Below are 8,040 nucleotides of genomic sequence, written 5' to 3'. Positions count from 1 at the left end.
GATCCCACGTGCTGCGGAGCGGCTGGACCCGTGAGCCATGGCCGCTGAGCCTGTGCGTCCGGAGCTTGTGCTCCACAACAGGAGAGGCCACAACAGTGAGAGGCCCGCGTACTGCAAAAAAAAAAAAAAAAAAGATGCCTATAAAGGTCCTTAAAACAGAAAAATACTAAGGGTATATAACTTAAGAGGGTTTTGTACAAAATTTGAAGGTAGAAATCAGGATGGGATATCACTTTTTTCAGAGTAAAATGTCAAGTTATTTAACAGGAAAAAGAAAAGACAATGAATTCCTAATTAATTAACAGAATTTAGAGGCTTAAAATAAAATAAATATTTTTTTCCTTTCTCTGAAATGACTGTGTCAGAATTTTAGCTATATCAGAATTGCTTACATCATACTTTAAAGCAAGTATCCAGAGAGTTGAACTGGAAATATGTACAGTCCTCATAACAAGCTGATGAAGTGTGAGAATGAGGTTAGCTGGATGGAAGGACATAAAGAAAGGAAAGATGGTTTTGTAGACACTCAGCTGTACCACAGCAGAGAAAGTTCACACTAACATTCTGTAATGTTGTTGCACTGGGTCACTGAGGGGGAAAGTTCCTCTAAGACTTTTAATTAATGTGAGGATGGCAAACAGCATATCAACACCTTCCTAGTGAAGCATTAATCACCTGGAGAATCATTTCCACACCCTCTACCAAATGTAACTGGGAGCAAGTATGAATAGAAAAACATGATTTAAAAACGATCTGTTCAGACCCTCAGAATGAAACACCGTAGGAATTACTTTCTACAGCTTGGGGGAAAACAGAAGGGAAAGAGTGGGTGATAGTCAAGCAAGGTTCTGTCTTAAAAGGGGGAGCTGGAAAATGCAAAGCAAGCAGAGGCACTAAAATGCTGAGCATGGAGGTGCACAAACGCTTTCCAAATCATGGTATTTTGTCCTCTGCCCTCTCTCGAAGGGCTCTGTGAACTCCTTTGTCATCCAGTCAGTAAGCAGTGTCACTCAACAACAGTGCTAGGCCCTGAGGATTTAAAAATGAATGAAGTTCACTTTTAATGAGTGAATCTCTGAATCTTCAGGTCCCCAATTCACCAGCTATGAGGGAGTGGGCAGGATGGGAATAGCTGGTGGTAAGACCTGTTTAATAATCACAGTGCCGTGTGGTAATGGTTGTAGCAGATGTGTGTGCAGAGCCATTGAAGCTGAGGGGAAGCCCCAAATGGTGACCCTAGAACGTTCACAGAGAGGGTGACATTTGATACAGCTTAGGGGACAAAAAGGACAGTGGCAAGTGTGGTAAAGTGTTGGGCCAGCCAAGGTACAGAATGGGAGAACTGGCATTTCAGAGAGATTGGGAAAGGGAAGCACATACAGAACCAGAGAGGTTTGCAAGAATAAGACATGTTTGGAGTCTGGCTGTAGTTTCTCACCATTAAAAAGAAAATTCTAGTTTCCTTTAGGTAATGCTCATTCTATGTATCTCATGGCCTTCACCTCCAACCTGGATCCAAAGAGCATTCAGTTTCCTGTCCCCAGGTTGTGAGTGTAACCTGATATATTTTCCAATTTAGTGAATTACGGAGGGCTAAAGAAGAGATGACCTGAGGCACCCGTAATGCAATTTGCTGAACACTTATGAGGTGTGCAGCTAAGGCCCTTAGAGCAGCGGTCCCCAACGTTTTTGGCACCAGGGACTGGTTTCATGGAAGGCGAGTTTTCTAGGGGAGGGCGGTGGAGTGGAGTGGGGGGTGGCGGGCGGCGGGATGGTTCACGCGGTAAGGCGAGGGGTCAGGAGCGGCGCGGAGCGGCAGGTGAAGCTTCACTCGCTAGCCCGCCACTCACCTCCTGCTGTGCGGCCCAGTTCCCACCAGGCCGTGGACCCGGGGTTGGGGACGCCTGCCTTACAGGATTACCGTAGTTAATTCTCATAATGACTCTGTGGGCTAGGTACTATTATTATTCCCATTTTTAAATAAAACAACTGAGGCTTAGAGGCATCTTGTTCAAAGTTATATGGCAAGTGAGCTATGCAGTCTGCTTCTAACCCAGGCAATCTGACCGAAGGGACTCGGGTCTTAGTCAGTGTGCTATCCTGCCTCAAAAGTGTGAGCACTGCCACCACCAGGAATCAAAAAATATCCTATGAGCATCCCACCCAGCCTGGGGCCTTCCCTCCTCATATGGAAAAGACAGCACAATGGTGAGGGTGAGGGTGTCACCTACGGTGTGAGTGGGTAACATGGAGTTCGCCAGCCAGATCTGCCTTCATGGGAGGACATGCTACTCAGCTCTGAGTGCTGTTGACAGCTGGCCCTCTCAGGGACTGCCTCAGTTGCTGAGTCACCTTCCCAAAGTCGTACCACTTCCCAGAATGTACCACATCCAATGACTAATTCAGGAAGCGATATAAAGGTCCAGCCATGTAGGCCCAAAACTCTGATGAGTCAGGCTAGCTGCAGGGCCTCTAGGGGAGGTCTGCTGAGCCTGTTGTTGGGTTTACACTGAAGCTCCACTTCTCCTTCTGTCCCATCCTGCTTCCTGTCCCTCCCTCCACAGGTGTCAACCCCATGGGCATTCCTTAATGACCGTCCCACCACTCTGTCTCAGAGCCTGCTTCCCTGGGGACCCAATTGGTGACAACATTAATTCCATTCTGTGACCTCTCACCTTGTCTCCTTTGTAACTTCCTTTCATGTTAGTTTCAAAACCATGCGCCTTTCGTTTTTAAAGGACCTTTGATTTTCCATGTTCCGGATAAATATCTAAGAACAAAAGTTTTAAAATTCTCAAAGGTAGCTTACACAAAGATTCAGTCCCCCTCTTTTGGTTGTTATTGTTGTTAATAGAACTTATTTAGAGCTGTATTAGGTGCACAACAAAAAGCAGAAGGTGCAGAGAGTTCCCCTATATCCCCTGCCCTTCTCCCACATGCACAGTCTCCCCTACTAGCAACATCCATTTGCTTTGGTTTTGGCAATAGATATAGGTTATGGAAGTAAGATCTCTTTAAAACCAAAACTTTCATTAAAATAGTTTATGTGAACTTTTCATTGTTATTTTTGATGTTTGAGTTGTTGGCTGACTTTATTCCAATAGGCTCTTGCTGTGTGAACTTGGCAGGCTCCTTAAAACTTTGAGTCCCAGTATCCTCATCTCTAAAATTGGAATAGTAATTATTGGGAGGATTAAATGAGATGTCCCAACTCTAAGCAAAGTGCCTGGCACATAATAAAGCTTAAGAAAATGGGCCTTTTAACATAAAGTTGGCACTGCACAGGTCACAGGGTATATTTGTTTCCTGTGGCTGCTCTAACACATTACCACAGACTTGGTGGCTTAAGACAAGAGAAATTTATTCTCTCAGGCTCCTGGAGGCCAGAAGTCTGAAATCAAGGTGTGAGCAGGACTGCTGTCCCTCTGGAGGCTCTAGGGGAGAATCCTTTCTTGCCTCTTCCAGCTTCTGGTGGCTGCTGGCATTCCTTGACTGCATCACTCCAATCCCTGCCTTCCTGGACACATTGCCTTTTCCTCTCTGCCTTCCTTTTATAAGGGTACATGTGATTGCAGCTAGGGCCACCCTGAAAACCCAGGAAAATCTCCTCAACTCAAGATCCTTAATTTAATCTGCATGGGCCCTGTTTCTCTGTAAGGGGACATTTCCAGGTTCTAGTGATGAAGATCTGATATCTTAGGGGGACTATTTTTTAGCCTACCACACAGGGTCACACAGTTCCTGTCCTGTCCTTACAAGGCATGGTCCTGGACATCTCACCTTTAGATTACTAAAATAGTCCTTTGTTCCCCCCAGTTTGTGGTTCAAAACCATCTGCCTTATTTTAAGAACATTCCTCCCTCTCCCAGAGGGGACAGTGGCTCCCAGGGTTGGGTGGTTTCTTTAAGGTCTCAGCACTAGACAGTGTTGCTGTTTTAGAGGCATCTTTCCAAGGTTTTATTTAATTCTGGGATGCACTCTAGCACTGTTTCTCAAACTTGCATATTCCCAGCATCTCTAATTCCGTAGATGGTGTGAGGTTTGGCAATCTAAAATTTTCAAAGTGTCCCACAGGAATTTTATCAGCCAAGATTTAGAAACATTGATTCCAGCAAAGTCCTGAACCAAAACCCTCGAAATAGGGAATTCCCCTTCCCGCCTGCTGGGTGTGTCATGGTTGCATGACTGAGGTTTTTTTAAAAGGGTGGAGAAAAAAGAAAAGAGCAACCCTGAAAACTGAACAGTCTATCTGTACAGTATTCCCTGAAAGAGCTCCCTAGCGGGAAAACTTCCAATTCTGGATTAAGTGGCGGATGGCGACAGCCTGGATTTGGCAGTCCTGCTGCTGTCACTAGCCCGGGACCTCGTAGGTCTGAGTGATAAAGCCCCGGCCGCGCCCTCAGCGGGAGCCAAGCTTTCCCTCGGTGAGAGCAGCTCCAGCTGTGGTGGCGGCCAGGCTATTCCAGCCCTAGTGTGGGTGTCCATAGAGAGGTACATCGCAGTTGGGGTGGGCGGGGGAGTGGCCTGCAGCGCCACTCCTGCAAGTGGCAGCCACTCCAGAGTGGCGCGGGCAGGGGGCGTGGGGAGACGTAGGTATATTTATTCTGGCGTGAGAGCGGGATGCTGGGACCGCTCTACGCTGCCGGAGGAGCTGTCCTGAGTCGAGAGCAGACAGTTCTCCCGAAAAGGCTAAGAAACCAGCGCCGGTGATTGGCCAGGTGGGGGCAGCCGTAGTGCGGTGGCCGAACGCACAGAAAAATTTCGGGAGTTGTGGAAGTCCCTTCGGGGATGATGGGGCGCAGTTTGGCTCAGCCAGGAGCGATGAAGGGGCATGTCCAGCTCAGCCGTGAGATGTTGGGGCGCAAAGTCAGGCTCCCTCGGGAGGTGACAGGGGTATAATGTCCAGGCCAGCCTTGGAGTGATGGGGGGCGCAGTGTCAGGCTCAGCCGGGAAGTGATGAAGGTGCAGAGTCAAGCTCAGCTGGGAGGTTATGGGGGCTCTGAGTTAGGCTCAACCTGGGGTTGATGGGTGCCGCAGCGTGGAGGCGCTGCTTGGGGGGCCTGCTCCGGCAACCGGGCGGTCAGGTGCTGTTCCTGGGCGCCGCAGCGAGAGGCGCTGAGCGCCGACGTTCGCAGCTCGCCCTGAGCTGGGGCAGCGGGAGGAGCCCTGCGCGGTCACCGCCTCCTCCGGCCACAGGCTCCTCCTCTCCCCCCGCCTTCTTCGTCTCGCCTGCCCGAGCGCCCAATCAGCAGCCCTCGGCCCCGCAGAGCCGGGTTGCTTGTCTGGGCGGCGGAGGCTGAGCGCGACCCAAGCGAGCCGCGGCGCCCGCCGACCAGGGACAGGCGGGACTCCCGGAACCCCGCTTTGCCCCGCGCGGCCGCCCCCCACTTCACTGTCGCGCGGACGCTTCGGCCCGAGCCGCCTGGGCCACGATTCTCCTCCTCTTCCTCCCGGCGGGGAAGGAACGGAGGCGGCGGAGTAGCTGCTCCGGAGAGAGCTAGCTGAGGCCCTTGCCCCTGAGGCTCGGGACTGGAGGAGGAGGAGGCGGAGGCGGAGGGAAGTGCGCGTCATTCCCGGGAGGAGAGTGTTTCACCTCCTGGCAGAGGCTGCGGCTGCCAGTTGCGTAAAAGCGGCAGCGGCGGCAGGCCGGGGCTGGAGGGGCTCCCTGACCATGGAGGGAAGATCCAGACCCTGGGACGCCAGGAGCTCGGCTCTGTGTCTTTGGACTGCTGTGTAGGCACCTGAATTAGCCGACGCTAAGCGGGGGAGGGGAAGGTAAGAAGCAACGGGGTCACCAGCCCCCGCCCCCTCCGCTCTGCCTCCCTTGCTGCCCGCTGGGGGCCACTGCCAGGACGCGGACCATGGTCCTCCGCTCCTTCCCGGCTCCCGGCAGTCAGGCATTGGGGCATTTCTATTGAAACGGCAAAATCCTCCCGCCTCCCACAGCACCCTCCCCCCTCTCCCACTGCGCGCCGCCTTTCTCCTCTTTGGATTAGGAGTAACAAGACTCCTCCGAGTAAGTCCTGTCCATAAGAAAGGGTCTTTGGGAACCACATCTTGATTTCTTTCTCTCCCTCGCTCTTTTCATTGCTTTTACGGGGAACCAAACAATGGACCTTTGAAAGTCGGTGTGAACAGTCTTAAACTTTCTGGAGAGGGCTGGCTTGGGGGAATAAACCCCACAGGAAGCCGACTACAGTGAAAGGTTGGTGGAATGTGCATTGCAGAGTTTCGGCTTCAGTGAGCGCGCGCGTACGCGTTTGGGGGTGATCTTTGTCTCTTTATTACCCTGGGTTGGTGCCCCCCCCGTCTCCCACCCCAGTTTCTTTTAGTTAAGGTAAGGCGACTCTTTAAGGTCTCGTGCAGCTTTCTTTAAAGCTGGGGAAAGGCTTAGCACTGGCCCCCACTTCCAGCTTTCCTCTGCAAAGTTGGGAGGTCTTGGCAAAGGAAGGGGGTCCGGCTCTGTGAGGACCCCTAAGTGCTGCGGTTAATGCTGGTTGCTACACCCCTTGTAATAAAACCAAGGTTCTGACGTCCCTGGATGCTGTCTGCTGAGGGTTGATTTGTGTCCCCAGATTTCCCGTGGAGCGGAAGCCGCTCACTTAAATTCTCCGCATTAGGTTAGGAAAACAGACTTTGATATATGTCTCCTTTCATCAGCAGTAAGGGTTAAGGATAGAGTGCTTAATAATTTTAAGAACTTTCATTCCGCACAGGAGCCACTCACTGGCTTGTGTTCACTCCCCTTGTTTCAGTGTGACTGTGATGCGATGTTGCATAATTACGCGTGTTGAGAGTGTGCAGATACTATCTTCGTGAGCTCTTCCCAGTACAAAGTGAGAAGAATTTAGAGGAAGGGGGATGGAGGGAGGTTTCACCTGAGCTGAGTGAAGACTGAGTCCTCAGAGCAGCCAGGCTTACCTGTTGGAAATGTCTCTGTTTTAAAAACAAATACATTTAGGTTCTCATGAACCTATGGGCAGGACAGGAATAAAGACGCAGACATAGAGAATGCACTTGAGGACACCGGGAGGGGGAGGGGTAAGCTGGGACGAAGTAAGAGTAGAATTGACATATATACACTACCGAATGTAAAATAGCTAGCTAGTGGGAAGCCGTTGCTTCGCACTGGGAGATCAGCTCGGTGCTTTGTGACCACCTAGAGGGTAGGGGTGGGATAGGGAAGTTGGGAGGGAGACGCAAGAGGGAGGGGATATCGGGTTTTTGTATATGCATAGCTGATTCACTTTGTTATAAAGCAGAAACTAACACAGCATTGTAAAGCAATTATACTCCAATAAAGATGTTAAAAAAATAAAATAAAAACAAATACATTTAAAATATTTAGCCTTATGGTTCTTTGGTTGTCTAGAAAGGAACTATTAATGTTTGTTTGACCCTTGAAGGAAACTTGCTGTTTTCAGAATTGGTCTGGGCATCATACTTTGGTTGTGTCTTTGATTAGCTATGCAAAGGGTTCTTTTGAGTGTGCATTTCTGGGCAAAGCAGAAGGTAGTGCACTTCCTCTGCTTAGTAAACATTGGCTAGCACCTTTTGATGCTTTATCCTTTACATTAAAACCACTCCTCTCAATTTTCTGTGTACCTGCACTACAGGATATGTGTGTGTGTGTGTGTGTGTGTGTGTGTGTGTGTGTGTGTGTAACTGGAAGTCTTGTGGTTTTCAGTTCAGTCCACCTGACGCTGTCTTATCTGAATGTGTTTACAGGCCCAGAAAAGTAAGGTTAGAAGTGAACTCTGAGTCATCACCTGTTTCCCTTTAACAGTCTGTGAATGAGCAAGCAAGGGGAGGACTGGGCACTGTGTGTGTGTGTGTGTGTGTGTGTGTATACAGGAAAATTGAATCAGTGAATTCTTACATGGTACTTGTTTAGATTTCCTTTGTCACAGCTAATTGAGTAAAAGTCTCTGTTTTTTTTTTTTAAGGATTATTGGGTTTTTTATGTTTATTTGTTAATTTTGGCTGCATTGGGTCTTGGTTGCTGCACGCGGACTTTCTCTAGTTGCGGCGAGCGGGGTC

General features: G+C 49.7%; 1 protein-coding gene across 5 annotated transcripts in view; it reads left to right on the top strand.

Annotated features, from left to right (window-relative positions):
* The first annotated feature begins 4,698 nt into the window (after positions 1-4,698).
* CEMIP2 (cell migration inducing hyaluronidase 2) overlaps positions 4,699-8,040 on the top strand; it is a 78,680-nt gene continuing 75,338 nt past the window's right edge. The window contains exon 1 of one of the 5 annotated variants that reach the window (XM_073806213.1): positions 4,699-4,718. The gene's annotated coding sequence lies outside the window, so the exon portion shown is untranslated. Of the gene's footprint in view, positions 4,719-5,288; positions 5,776-6,184; positions 6,206-8,040 lie in introns of those variants that run through there. The other 4 variants (XM_073806210.1, XM_019934676.3, XM_073806214.1 and 1 more) reach the window with 4 other exon arrangements.

Source organism: Tursiops truncatus, chromosome 6, assembly GCF_011762595.2.
Source record: "Tursiops truncatus isolate mTurTru1 chromosome 6, mTurTru1.mat.Y, whole genome shotgun sequence".
NCBI classification, from domain to species: Eukaryota; Metazoa; Chordata; class Mammalia; order Artiodactyla; family Delphinidae; genus Tursiops; species Tursiops truncatus.
The sequence above is the reverse complement of the archived record's forward strand: the minus strand, read 5'-3'. Positions and strand labels throughout refer to the sequence as shown.